Source organism: Ambystoma mexicanum, chromosome 10 (genome assembly GCF_040938575.1).
Source record: "Ambystoma mexicanum isolate Mex_15411 chromosome 10, UKY_AmexF1_1, whole genome shotgun sequence".
NCBI lineage: Eukaryota > Metazoa > Chordata > Amphibia > Caudata > Ambystomatidae > Ambystoma > Ambystoma mexicanum.
The window spans coordinates 1,555,745,230-1,555,759,930 of record NC_090932.1 but is presented as its reverse complement, the minus strand read 5'-3'; the positions used below and the strand labels follow the sequence as shown (position 1 = coordinate 1,555,759,930).

The 14,701-nt window shown below is 45.2% G+C and overlaps 1 protein-coding gene across 12 annotated transcripts in view; it reads left to right on the top strand.

The window, feature by feature from the left end:
* Window positions 1–2,067: 2,067 nt before the first annotated feature.
* Window positions 2,068–14,701, top strand: part of PRR14L (proline rich 14 like) — an 857,487-nt gene continuing 844,853 nt past the window's right edge. For all 12 annotated transcript variants that reach the window (XM_069619830.1, XM_069619828.1, XM_069619834.1 and 9 more), the window contains exon 1: window positions 2,068–2,188. The gene's annotated coding sequence lies outside the window, so the exon portion shown is untranslated. The remainder of the gene's footprint in view (window positions 2,189–14,701) is intronic.

Genomic DNA, 14,701 nt, shown 5'->3' with positions numbered 1-14,701 from the left:
ACGTGGTGGTGGCGCTGGAGAAGATTTTCGCCACCCATGGCCTGCCCTCCGTGCTGTGCTCCGACAATGGGGCACCATTCCAAGGCGAGAGTTTCGCTGAGCTCATGAAGGAGTATGGCATTCAGCACCGGCGGGTAACCCCACTTTGGCCCCGGGCCAACGGTGAAGCAGAGCGCATGATGCGCACCCTTAACAAAGTCTTCAGGATTGCCCACGGAAAAGGCGAGTGCTTGCAGAGGGCACTATATGTCTTCCTGCGGGGATATCGGACCACACCCCAATCCTCAACGGGTGTAGCACCGGCGGAGGCTCTCTTCCAAAGATGCCCGAGAGACGTTATACCGGCGGTGGGGGACAGGGACCCCGCCGTCATTGACAATGAACAGGTCGAGGAGGACAGACGAACAAGGACGCAGATGGAAAACATCCGAAGAGGCCTGAGACCCCCACACATCGCGTTGGGGGATGAGGTGCTGGTGAGGAATCGCCACCCACAAGGCAAGCTATCCCTCACGTATGAACCTGCCCCCCTGGATGTCGTGGCGGTGAAGGGCTCTATGGTGACAGCCTCTGATGGGACGTCATCCGTGACTAGGAATGCCTCCTTCTTCAGGAGAATCGGCGACCCGAGAGTGGACAGCTCGGACAACCGAGAGGGTGAGGATGCATTAGATGAAGGTGTGGGTGAAAGCCCCGTCGTGGACTCTCCTGCTCGGGGCAGACCAGGTCAAGAGACACCGGCCGGGGACGTTGGCAGGAGGTACCCCCTGAGAACAGGGCGTGGGAAACCTGCCCGTCTCACAGACTACGTAACGGACTGAGCTGGGGAGGCTGACCTGGGGACATGGTCAGGCCGGGGGATCCAGGGTGGCTGTTAATAAATGGGGGTTTTGTTGTGTGCGTAGTTGCGTGCTTTACAAATGTGTGATAGTTAGTCCCTCCTGTTTCCAATTTGTTGTTATGGAAAAGGAGGAGTGCGGCGTTGGCCCTTTAAGGGCGCGTACGCGACGGGGTGACGTTCACTCCGTCGCGTGCCCAGTTAAATAAACGGGGCGTGTCCGGTGGCGTCTCAACCACCGGGGAGCCCACACGAGAAACATCTCTATCTCCGTGTCTCTGTGTCACAGGGGGTGGGGGGCTCACGGACGGCGGAGTCCGGACACCGCCAACATAACCCAACCCTCAATCTTCTGCATACTTATCCCCCACACAGAAACCACACAATCATCTCTCTCCCAGCAATCTGCACACACTTTACCACACCGCACCAACGACACATAAACCTCACCTACAGCACACGAGGTCTCGCCTAACCCGATACGTGCACCAAAGCCCAGCACTCGATGTATACTGAGCTGAAGCTTCTAACAGCACACCACTTCTCCCACTCTCCTTCTCCCATCCTCCCGACTAACCCTACCCGTCCTCCTTTCTGTTTACAGATCCACCAGGGGGCCTGGGGACCAATTCAGTTGGTGAGGGTGCGCTATATAAGTACCTTTAACATAACATCATTACATATACACTCCTTGCACACATACATAATGAGCTAACATGCAAACCCCTTTAACAGCGAGTTCCAGAAAAGGGCGTCTCTCACCTCTGTGCCTAACAAAAAGCAAGTGTGCACATCAGCCTCTTCCCCCTGGGCTATAGCGTTGCGTGCCTGCTACGGTCCTACACTATTACACACATCGTAATCGAACACAACGTTTACATACTGTATGATTACACCTGGACATTAGTCTTCTTGCATGTTACGCAAAAAAAATCCATGAAACCCATTAAAACTGGCACGAAGTGTAGTAGGGTTATTATTTCTGTATGACACGCCCACTTGTTTTTGCCATTCCAAGGTGGAATCCCAGCGGGACTGTGGGTGGTACTGTAACGTGCTTTTGTATTGTCTGTGTAAGTCACATGACGTGAGAAGGGAGCGCGTAGCCAGCGCAGTACACAGACCCGAGCGGTAATGATGGTGTGCTGAGTGCTTTGTCGGAAGTACGTCACTCCTCGTACTCTGGTCGACCTATCGGACCAGGCTGTTGCCGGAAGTGTTGCAGGGGAAGGTTCCCGGTGGATTGTTACGCGTTTCACGTCAGCGGCGGAGGATCTGAGGGAAGGAGGCGGGGCGGGGACTTGGAGGCGGAGCGGAAGATGGAGCTGCCGTGAGCCTGAGCCGGGGCAGGTAAGAGGGGGCAAAGGATGGGGACATGTTTTTTCAGTATTTATTTTGAACTGAACGCGGAGTTTGGTGGTTGTGGTTAGTTATACTGTGATGTTTGAAACGTAAGGGCCAAGCGCAGATATATAGAGGGAGAGTAGCAGTTGAGGAGAGAGAGTTGGTAAATGGAGTGGGAGGATGTGTGCGAGATGTGGGGCAGGATGGGGCTGGTCCGAGGCCGCTACGGAAGAGTTTTAGTCAATGATGTCGCTTGGGTGAGCGAGTTGACTGGGACCTTTGGCAGGTAACATTGGACCAGTTAAAGTGAGCCTGGTGCAGTTAGACGGCGAACATAGTGAGCAAAGCCAGCCATATAAAGGATAATAGAGATGCGGTGCGACGAGTTGGGGGCCCCCAACATTACGGGCGTGGGAATATTGCGTGGTGTGGAGAAACTGGTGGGTCTGAAGATGGAGTCTGGCTGTCCCGTATAGTAGTATGTGTTTCGGGGCATAGTCCCGTTTTATAAGGCGAAGCACATACTTGTTGGAATGCCCCCCTGTTCCCAGGAGTTAAAACCTAGGTAAATGTTTAAAACACATTTGACTTATCGCACAATTGGAGAGCTTCCGAAGCAAGCCACTACTTTCCGAACCATCACTGCTGTATTAAAGAGTCTTTTCCATTGTAGTTCTAGTATAGTTGTGGCCCCCGTCCACAGCCGCTGCTTATTAGAAGAAATGGCCATGTCAGTGCGTTGTCTGAAAAATATGTGCCTGGGCATATGGTAATGTCCATACACATCTGACTTATGCACACAGTGACACGACTTTCCGATGCTAGCATTATACTTGAATGCATACACACAATGTCAACGTGTGACAGAATTCCTGCTCATCACTTTCTGCAGCAGACAATGCGCGTTAATCGGTTGCTTAATCTTTTTCTATACCACCATCTGTGCCACATAAGACACGCTCGTCTATCAGAGTATTGTAGTGGTCATTTATATAGCGCCTTTTCCCATTTGTATGGCCTTAAAGCGCTTTGTCGTAGGAACGCCATCGAGGACCGAAATCCAGGTGTTGGAAAGGTCTCAGAGGAGGTTTAATATTAAGATGCGTGTGTGCATTTGGCCAAGATTAGGATTTAGGAGGTCTGGCTAAGCTCCAGTAAGCAACCCAAGAGGTCTGGCATGTGGACCGGTGGTGAGGGTGGTCCCGACAGAGCGCTAGTGCAGGAGACTCAATATGTACCCAGCTAGACCGAAAATTTGTCATAGGTTAATGCTGTATTCTAATGGGAGAGGGATTGGGCAAGACTGGTGTTTCAGAGGCAAGTATGGTGTTTCAGTGCAATGTGACCAGCTAGACCAAATTTGCCGTAGTTGTAGCTGCAATCTAAAGTGCATACAGATGTCCACCGAAGTGTGTTTATACCTACCTTAAGCTCAGGTGGCGTTCCTTTGTCGCTGTGCCATGTGATCTTCTGTTGAAAGCTAGCTACCTTCGAAGACTTAATTATGGACAGACTACCCTCAAGTTTACCAAGTGAAATAGACTGGCTGTCCTAGAACATCTTCTAGATGGAGCAGACTGGCTTCTATAGAAAATAGGATAATGGGATTCTGGGAAGCGCAATAGACGGGTTAGCTTTTATAGCCTTTACTACATATCTTCCAAGTTCTACAAATGCTAACCAAAGGAGTATACTAAGTATGATATCAAGGATACCTGCATATAACCACTGTGTGTTATGATGGCTAACCTAAGCATATGGTTAGCCAAGCACCCCCAACAATCCCTCCAAGAGCAACACATTTCCAGAATACCGCCACTTAACAGTCTCTGTAGGTTGTCTGTGTCGGGTGTCCAAGGCGAACACATGCAAACACAGAGGGGAGCTGCTTGGTGGGGTGTTGCTGCTGGCCCTTGGCCGGCTGCCCGAGGTTTACGGACAAGTGTAGCAGGCACCAACCAATCCGAGTGGCTTTGGTGGGAGTTGGAAAGGGAAGGGTCAGGAAGAGGGCTTGGTAGAGTGGTAAAGGGGTGAAATCGTCAAAATAAAGATATTTTAGCCAGTGAGCACAGGCAGGCTGTAGTAGTAGCTTGCTGCTTTGCTTCCAAATATGGGACCATCATTTATTTTAACATGCATATCATCCAGTTCATTGGCTAGAGAAACCTAGTTGGTTACTGTGCAAATATATTTCTGATTTAATGTGCATTTATTATCGCTGTTCTATGTAGCATCCTCCCGCTTCTAAGTGCTGTGATAGGTATTCTCGGCAAATGTAATGATTCTCAATTTATGAAGGACCACAGATTAAGTTGGTCGTGCCAAGGCTTGAGGTTGTCTCCAATGGTCTTGGTAGATATTTTGTAAGCAAACTGATGGGCGTGCAATATATTCATAGTAATTTAGTGCTGAGGTCGGTATTTAAGCCACCACTTACTATGCACGCACATATTTCTGTCCCATCAGTTATTGTGAAACCGTTGACTGCTTCCTGTGTAACACAATGCATACCTAGTAGTTATTGTGGCATTTAATGCCTGTACAGTGTTTTCTAGTGTGCGTGGTCCACCAGTTACTGTTCATGGATTAAGTGATAATCCGGTACAGTGCCACATATGCTTGTAATGCTTGCTCAGAGGTTGCAGTGCCATCCGATGGTTATTGTACATATATTGCCCTCCTATTGTCACAGAATGTCTGTACACTTTATATGGTATACATGTAAATAATTCACTGCACATGACATTGCCCCCCTCCCATCTATAACATTGCCACATAAGGCATTACCATCAGTGTCTGTGCACTTAATAACACCCCGCCCTTTTCTGTGTACAGAACACAGACCCGTCATTTGACCTGGACGAAGGGACCCAATAGACTTAAAACTTTGAAGTGAACGTGCTTTGTTGATAGCAACACCATCAGTCGTGGTAGGTACGAACAACACCGTTACAGACGTTTAAAAGGCTGTCTCCAACTCCCCGTTCCCTCTCTTTTTCCCTCTGCTCCTATACATACATTTATAGTGTGTTAAGGTCTGAGGGTTTGTCCCATGTGAGCTCAGTCTCACTAGTAAGTAAAGTTAGCTCCTGGGGTTTGGCAGTCACATTTGCGTAAGGCTCAGTCACGGAATGTGCGAGTCATACACAGCAAAGAACAATATAACGGACTGGTTTTGAGTATCTAACAAAGCTGTTTAACTCATTGGGTAAGTTACATCTTGCAGTGCAATGTCACTCGTTGAGTCTTCTGACGGTATTTTTGGGGGATCTGTGTGGCACACTTTGCAGAAAAGCTTCACTTGTTTAAAGGAAGTGTGTATGCAGAAAATGTATTCGTTGGGTGAAATTCTAACACCCTGCACCCTAGTACCTCTTTGTCTGCAAGACTCGCACATTGGCTGTCGACTTCACACGTAAGAGTACTCGGGCTCTTTGAAGCCTCAACCGTCCGAGCATGAACTCCCTCATTTGGTGAAGTCTCATCATTTAGAGAAGTGTCTGACTCACCATGTGTGGAACACAGTGCATGATTCCCACGTTTAGAAGTATAGTCTAATTTCCATGTTGTATTCTTATCTTTTGAGCAGTCTGGCTTGCCTGAGATCATCTTCTCCCTACTTGGTTAATTGAATGAACAATTGACCCTTTTTAGCAACGTCTTATTCATTGTTTGTGTCTCTCAGCTGGCAGTACTCGCACGCTTAATGGCTATAAGTTCCAACAACTGTGAGCCTTGCCTTGTTGAATCTTGAGCTTGGTATTCAGCTTGTGTACAGAGGAACAGACTTTCATTGTTCAGTCCAGGAATGTTGAGGGGTAACCACCCCCGTTTCTGGTGTTTTAGACTCACGTTCCATTAAGGACCCTCGCTCCACAGTGTTTGGGTGTTATCGAAGATCCTCCTAATCCTGCCATCAGGCTATATCTAATTGACTGACCTAGTAGTTACCAAATATCTAAGCTGTTCATCGATAAATTGGAAATAAATGGTACTTGGACCGCTTCTAAGTCGTGTCTCAGTCCCATTCGGTCTACTATATTTATGAACAAGTTATACATTCGATAGACAGCTCAAGTCATTGTTGCTCACAACAATATAGACTGGACAAGTTTCAGTAATCCAAAGTTGTGGGCGGAAAAAGCAACTAAACCTTTAGCAGGGCATAATAGAACAGTCCTGGCATGAATTGTCCTCGCTGTCCCAATAATCGTAAAACAGCCCTACTGAGAATTGCCATTATAGTCCAATTAAATGTAAAGCAGGCCTGCTGAGAATTAAAAGCACTGGCCCCATTTAAAGTAAAGCAACCGCCTTGAGCAGTACTTCTGTGGAGAAGGGTTGGTACTTTTCAGTGGGGCTGCTATAATTAAGTGGTGTACTGTCATTAAAATGCATTCCTGCTCAGATGGCCTACTGCTGACTTATCGAAAGTATCTGTCTTGCTGCAACGTGGCAGTACTCCCCAATTAAAATGACAGCTTCGCTGTGAAGTGTGGACTTCTCATACTAAACATTCAGTGGCATTTTGTCCTTCAAGTAGATGAATGAATACTTCAAAGCTCCGAGTTATGTTCTCCGTTTTAAAAGATGCTAGCTCTTGTATAACCAGATAATGAGGAATATGAAAGCCTTAGTGCTAATACTATGTCGTTAAATGTATTGCAGATCTTTTGAGAAGTGCTAGTTCCATGTCAACAGTTATAGCTGCATTGCTATAAAGTGTTGCAGTCCTGCTGATATGTTGCAGTCCTGCTGAGACGTATCATTCCACACCCTTGTATTTTAGCAGCGCTTTTTGAAATTGGCAGTACTGGCAAATCAAGAGTGCACCGGCCTAAGGAGTTACCAGTATTGTCCCATTGAAAATGGCAGCCTAGAAAGTGCTGGCACTCTCTTTAAAATGACACTGCTACCCTGATTTCTCTTCAATGTTGTGGCCCTGCTGAGAAGTGTGGTTACTGTGTAGTTAACATTAAAGTAACATTCCTAACTGACCGCTCTTGTCATCTTTGGCACCTTCTCCTCTCCTACTTCCTTCTCCACCTATGGTGTAGCCCCAGGGTTCTATACTCTCCCCATAGCTCTTTAACATCTAACATACTCAACTGGCACTCCTCCCCTTCTCCCCCAACTTCTAGTCTTATGCAGACGATACACAGCTGGTTTTCGAACTTCACGCTGACCCTCTTGCACCTTACATCAGCCCTCTTGACTGCCTATGTGCCAACCAGGCCTGGTGCACTTCCAGTGATCTCTGCCTCAATGTCAGCAAAACTAAGCTACTTCCCATTGGGACCCCTGCTCCTGCCTTCTTCCCTTCACTCTGGCATTCCTCCATGGGCTTGCCCACTGCTCCATCGTCTGAAGCCAGAAACATTGGAGTAATATTCAACCCCTCTCTCTCTCTCTCCTTCTTCCCTCACACTCAGGACATTGCCAAGAAGTCCCACTTCCAGCTCTTCCTTCTCAAAGGAATTCTACTTTTTCTCACCCCCCCCCACCCCCAGAAGCTCAATGCTATTCGAGCCCTGGTTCTCTCTAGGCTTGACTATTCCAATAGCCTCCTCCTGAATCTTCCTTCTTCCACTTTGCGACCCCTCCAGCTAATCCAAAATAGGGCAGCAAGACTTATCCTTGGTCTCAAGCCCAGGGACTGCATCACTCCTGCCCTAAAAAGTCTTCACTGTCTCCCGGTTGCTTCACTGATTAAATTCAAATCCCTCTATCCACACTATCTGCAACTCTTATATTCTCGATCTAGACCTCTGTGTTCCTCTGGAACCAACTCTTTGTGTGAGGGCAGGAGGTCGATCACTTTTTATCAGCTAGCTCCCTTCTATGGAACAGCCTCCCCCTCCCTCTGCGTCTTGAGCAGGACTTCCTTAAATTCCGGAGTTCCTCAAGACCCCCCCCCCCTTTTTTTCTCCTCTGCTAATCTCACAGTTGCTTGATTGGTGTCCAGGCCACCCCCCCACACTTCTGTCTATCCTCAGCACTTACCTTGAAACACCCGCCGTCCTGGAGGCTCGCACTTACATACTTGGCACTTCATCTGTTGCTCACCCACGAGCATGGGCACCCCAGCACCTACCCCCCACTGCCCCCTCCCTTTTGTCTGCACTTGCACGTTTTGAATACTCACAAGGCATAGTAGGTTCGTTCTTTTTTCCCCCTCCACTGTATTTAATATTTTTATGTATTTTAATGTCTCATTCCCATGTCATGTCCCCTCCCTGTTGCCCTGTGGGCGCTTTGAAACAGAATTTACTTCCTGTGTAAGCTATAAGCGCCTAACAGGCGATCAATAAATAACCTAATGAGTGCTAACACTATGCCATTAGAAATAGAACAGGCCTTCTGAGAACTGCTTATATTCTTCGTTTGAATTAAAGTATTGCAGCCCAGCTAAGACGAACATGAGCAGCATGCCAGCAGGAGTGCTTGTAAGTGTGAGCTCTGTCCCAAGAGAAGTATAGCAGACTTTGAGTACATGCGTGTGCCAGTTCAATTACATAATTAACGCGTGACACTGTTGGTAATGAACATCCATACAAGCTTTTTATTGTTAAAAAAAAAAAAAAGTCTCCATCCTGGTTTATCCATGCCAGGGAATGACATCCCTGTAATATCGCGCTCTCTTGCCTTCCCCATATCTCATTCGGTTTTATCCCTTCCCTGCCCAGTCTTGGTCTCCACCCTGTCTCTTATTCCCCACATTTACGTTTTCCAGTCCGTTAGTGACTGCCCTCCCCCACCTCCCCCTACAGTCTCCTTTCTTTAATTATCTTAACACTTGTCTAGATGCCAGTTGTCCTTTCTCTCGCCCTCTCTCACTCACATCATTGTTTTTTTAGTTGTTAACTCTATTACCACCTTTCTCTTCTACTGCAGTCAGTTTAGTCGGTTGCTGTGCCCACCTGTCGCTCTCTAGCAATTTCTCTGCCTATTGTACTGTGCCCAATATTGATCAGTCCCATCTTTTTGTACACATCTCTGTGCTGCGTTGCCTGCACTTCTCTAACTGTGGCCTATCTTTATTGCCAACTGTTTTGTGTGCCCTTTCCACGCTGTGTCCCCTCATCGCGCTCGCGTTCTTTCATTGCCTTATCAGCTCCATCTCTTAATGCCATCTCGCCCCGTGCATATGCATGGCGAAGCAGCGACTCTTCCAACATAAGTATTGTCTGTTTTGCGGTTATGGGTGGGTGGATATAACCGAATTTTGACTAGATAGGCCCCACGTAACTACTTCAGTGGAGCCAGGTGTAAAGGGGCAGGGATGATGGAAAACTGAATCAATGATGAGACTGAAGTTTGGCAGATGGGACTCATGCGAGTGGTAGGCGAAGGGGCAATTGAAAGGAAAGAGAGGCTAGAAACGTGGGCATGTGATACTTGAACCTGGTAAGATAGTGATGCCATCTGGGGTTAATAAGGAGGATGGGGCAGGTGTGGAAAGTAATAAGTGATGACTCGTGTGAAAGGGGGAATGAGAGAAGCGGTTCTCCACAGTTGTCATGCAGCAGATGCTGGAGACAGGGAAAATGTGTAGTGTAAAAGATGCTGAAAAACGGGCTGCAGTGGTTGGGTGGGTAAGAGACGGACAGGCCGAAAGGTGAGAAACAGCTTGAACTTTAGAGGCATATTTACATTTTTCCAAGTGCCAGGGGGGCCTTGTATGGCTACAGTTGATTATGCTTAGGGTCCTACGAGAAGACTGTTCATGACAGTTTTGGATAGGAGTAGCAACGAGAGTATCTTGGCTACCTTTCACACTCCGTTTGTTAAACTTTTACTATCATCCTTGATCCTACTTGGATCCATGTTTAAACTTTCGGCGCTGAACTGACTATGCTCTCTGGCCGGTCACTCTGCACCTCCGTGATTCACACCCAGTTGACATTGTTTCAATAATGATTCTACACAATCGACTTCTCATTGTCTGTTCCTTAACATGTATCACTAAATGCTTCCAATCTGCTGTGGAAGTACCTCTAAACCTCTCTTAGGATATTCACAAACTGTCAACTTGGAGAGTTCATAACTTCCCAACTTGCTCTTTAGTCATCAGCCGCTACCACTACAATTGTCAAACTGTTGCCAGTCACATTGTCTAGGTCTGTAGGATTTTTGAACTATGAGCATGTTGCACGTTTACTATAGCAATCTTCTTCGTAAATGCTTTATTACCACTGTTTGAAATGTAGTACTCTTGGTTAAACTCCTGGCGCGTATGCTATTGAAAGATATAATGTAAAGTCGGTAATACTTAACTACCTCTCTCTTATGCGTTTGTATGTGTGTCTCGTAGCATCTCTGCACCTCTCTCTCTCCTGCTAGACATAAGCCTCTGTTACCCTGTGCTTGCATACTAGAGCTATCTTTCCACTCGCTCTACTTTATTACGACCTACCATGTACTGGATACAGTTCCCCTTGTCAAGAGGTGAGCTTCTTCCCGCACTTTCGTTGCACCCGATTGATCTCCTATGTACCCGATGTAGCTCCCTGTAACAAGAGGTGAGCACTCCCCAGTATGTATTCAATGCACCTATTATGTCTCATATGTACTTGATGTAGTTCCTAGCAATATGAAGCAAGGCCTTTCCATGTATGTATTTTCCTGCGCTACCTAGGCCCAATGTATACTTGACCTGTAATTACTGTAACTTTGACTACCTACTGCACATACTGTAACCATATTCTTAAGTTGAAGTGCCTAGATACCCCTGGGCTTTGTTGCGCTATACAAATAAAAAACCAAACCCATGAAAGGGCAGAGCGGGAGATCCAATGGAAGACCGGATATGACTGCTGTAGTTGGGTAAGTGGCTAAGCAAGAGAGAGTGATGTGTTTATAAGTCTGGTAAATACAGTGCTTAATGGTGGCCACACAAGGATGCTTTGTAGGGGGGGCTGTTTCTATCTGGTGCAGGGTGAAAAAGACACAGATGGCTCTAGATGGAGGCAGTGCACGTTCAGCAAGCTAGGGGGTGAGGAGGGGTCGGTGGGGCATAGCTATCCCTCAGTCATTATCTTGTAGGGGAAACGGCAGTTCAGTGGTACCAACTGAACTTTTTGTTCTCACATGATCCCTCACTCTGCATTTGCTAGGTTGATTAGGGATGATGGTTGTATAAACCTCTGGTGAGCCAAAGGCTGCCGATACCAATAGTGCAGGGGTTTGCAGCCTTTGGCTCTGTAGATGTTTTGCACTATAATTACCATTAGCCAGCCATGACAATGGTGAGGGTCATGGGATCTGTAGTCCAAAACGTCAAGCGAGCTACATGTTGCAGACCCCTGCAATAGTGGAACCAACTCCACTGTTTTAGAGAGCACATGAAAAAGGACCCAACCTTTCATTCCATGTAGATCTAAAACATTCTGATTTCGTTCGTTTGGTAGATGCCATGCTGGCGATATTCGAGCTGCAACCTTATTAGTGCGCCCTTTCCCCCTTTGGCAGCATTTTTCGCCTTGCATTATACAGGGCTTGCTTAGGCGTCTCGTTCTCCCCAGTTCGGTTTGCTACATGCGCCTAGCTTATTTTTTTTTTCTTTGTTTGTATCTGGTTTACAACAAAACCTTTACAATTCAAATATCAAAATAGCTCACACAATAGAAAAGAATAAGAGATTTAAAAGTGGAAAAAACAACTTTTCATAGTGTTACAATGACCTCACAACAGTTACATATACAGATACTTGGTTCTACTCGCCATCTATCAAGGTAATATAATTACAAAATGTTCATAAATATTTAAATTCATTCATTTGTGGTGGTATAAATTCATGAAACCATGTTATTATTATTTTTAGAGAAAAGACAAACGGATTCATACATAATATACATTAGCCGTGTTGGTATACATTTTAATCCATATTATCTAAAATCACATACAAAACAAAGGAAGCTTATTTGACCCAAGTGCAAAGTTTTGATTACCCATTAAGATTTAAAATACCTCCTGAGTTCCCAGCTTCCAATCTGTAGTTTCCAGGGTTCAGGTGTGACCAGGATCCCCCTGCTCCAATACCTTTTTAACATCTACATACAGGCCGGTTACTCTTCCTGTTAATACTGGTGAGATACAGGCCTCCCGCTCCAGATCATGATCAATCTATAGATTCAAGGATTTAATAAAGGGTGCTATGGCCAAGCCCTCTGAATTGTTCTGGGGGGGACATGGGTACCAAATATAATAATTACGCACCTCCCCTTATTCCCCACTTTTGCAAATTTCTCAAGGTAGATAATTCTTTTTGCCCGTAAAGCTGGGCATAGCAGTTACAAATGCTTCACGGTTTCTATTTCCCCTGTCTTCTTACAAAATCGGCAAGATGGATTTACAATGCCTACCATCTTCCTTTTTAACATTAACTATTTTGTTTTTGATTGTTGATGCTTGACGCTTTTTCTACTTTTGTAGAAGTCTTTGGTACAGTGCAGACATGGACATCCAGCATCGTTGGTATCAGGAGTGAATCAAGAACAGACGATGGAATCCTTGTCAGCGAGTCTCCTGTCCACGGGGCTTTTGGATGTTTCTTCAGTGGAAGTCGAGAGCTATTCCAGTTTCAGCCATTGCCTTAACTACAAGCAGTGTTGTCATAGAAGTTTGGTTCTAGTAACGTCAGTTACGATCCACACATGTGGGTGGAATTGTCGTAACTTTTTCTACCTTTACTCTTCCGTCCCTTTGTTACTTATTTGGGCGACATTCCATCATGGTTCCTACCGGGATCCTTGTTTTGTCGGTAGCTTCTTTTGGGTTTCTCTTTGAGCTGCATTTTATTCTGGTAATACTCTACAAAACCGAGGTGGAGCTGCTTAATGGCCTCTCCAACAACTCAAATGGTAGTCGCACGCAGCCAGATGATTATGCAGGACAGTTCGTGTCTTTCAGAATGGCGAGCAAGCATTGCTTGTCATTCCAACATCACTCTTTGCTTGAAGAGGGCACTGTTTAAGTAACGTATCGGTAGCTATGTCATTTTGAATTAATGTAAAGAAAATAATACCGAAGCCCTGTGTAAGTATCTGGTAATGCATAGCTACAATACTGAATTTTCATGACACTCAAATTATATTGTTAGTGGATGTGTTCACCCATGGTGTGCTTTAAACAAAAAAAATTGTACAGGATGAGCCGTTTGCGCTTAACAATAGTTTTGTGAAATTACGGGGACCTTCCCTTACTGGTAGGGCTGTACCTACTCATTACATTTACATATTTTTACGGAGCTGAATATTTTGTTCTTATTGATGCAACTTTCATACATAAACTTGAATTCCACTTTTTTTGATAGTACAATTTCTGTAATCTAAACAAAAAAATGGCAATTTAGGCAGCAGCTTAAAGTGAAAACTTTTTTTTCTATCATCAGAATTTGACATATAACACTTTTTTCAACTTGGGTTTAGATAGCCTATTTGTCTGAAGCAGAAGGCCTGCATTTTAAATTGTTTGTCCGGGTACCTTTCGGGATCCTTCGCGAGTGGCTTTCTTTTCATGGATCAGTTATTGTGGCGGTTATGCATATAACAAGAGTTCTTCTGCTCGTGCATCCTAATGTGCAGCATTTCAGGTATTGATACTTGTAGTTGACATTTTACCAAATTTGACATGTGCGACTAACACACATTGCAGAGTTTTGCTTCCACTTGTGGCTTTTCTTTTCTGTGCTGGGTCACGTGATTTGAGTAATATATTGTATTTGGTGACCTTTTGATTACTAGCTATGGTGTGGTTAAATCTTTGGTGCTACGGAAGTCAGAGGGAGGGAGTTTAAGGGGCGAAATTAGAGATTAAAAAAAAGGGTTACCAAATGTAGCGTTTTGGCTTTTGTGTAAGCATTTGACAGGCATTCACCATTTTTAAACCCCATTGCCGCTATACGCCACATATTTGATACACTTCTCGTCTCATATTGCATTGTGGGTATTGCTGTCATTCACATGCTATTGAACAAATAGGGAAAATGAGGTAAGATTACCTTACAGTTTCTGACGCTCTGTTAGCTCAGTCAGAGCAAAAAATATATACTGATGCGTTTTAAGTGCTGTATTTTTAATCACTTTTCTTTTCTTCTTTTCTTCAATTCATACGAAATATACGTTTTTCAAAAAAAGTAGGCAAAAGTTCTTATGTAAAATACAGGGAATGTTTTAATTCCTTATTCCTGTTAAATAGTTTAAATATGGCGTTTGTCTAGGCAGAAAAAATACAGTGGCCAGTCCAATGCATTTCGGTGTAAAACGCCATCTTCAGTTCTATGCAAACTTATGATTCATATATAAACAAATAAAGCCATAATGACAATCGGTTTACAACAAAAGAGTGAATTATATACGTACCAATATGCCCATTGTTTTCAGACAAGTTGTTGCCAAAATTAAAACAAAAGAATCTCAACACCTATTTAGATGTGCGCAATAGTATACTAACATTAAGGGGCCGATTCACAGAACAAACGTGCGCCGAAAATCCCAGCGCAAGGTGGCGCAAGCGTGA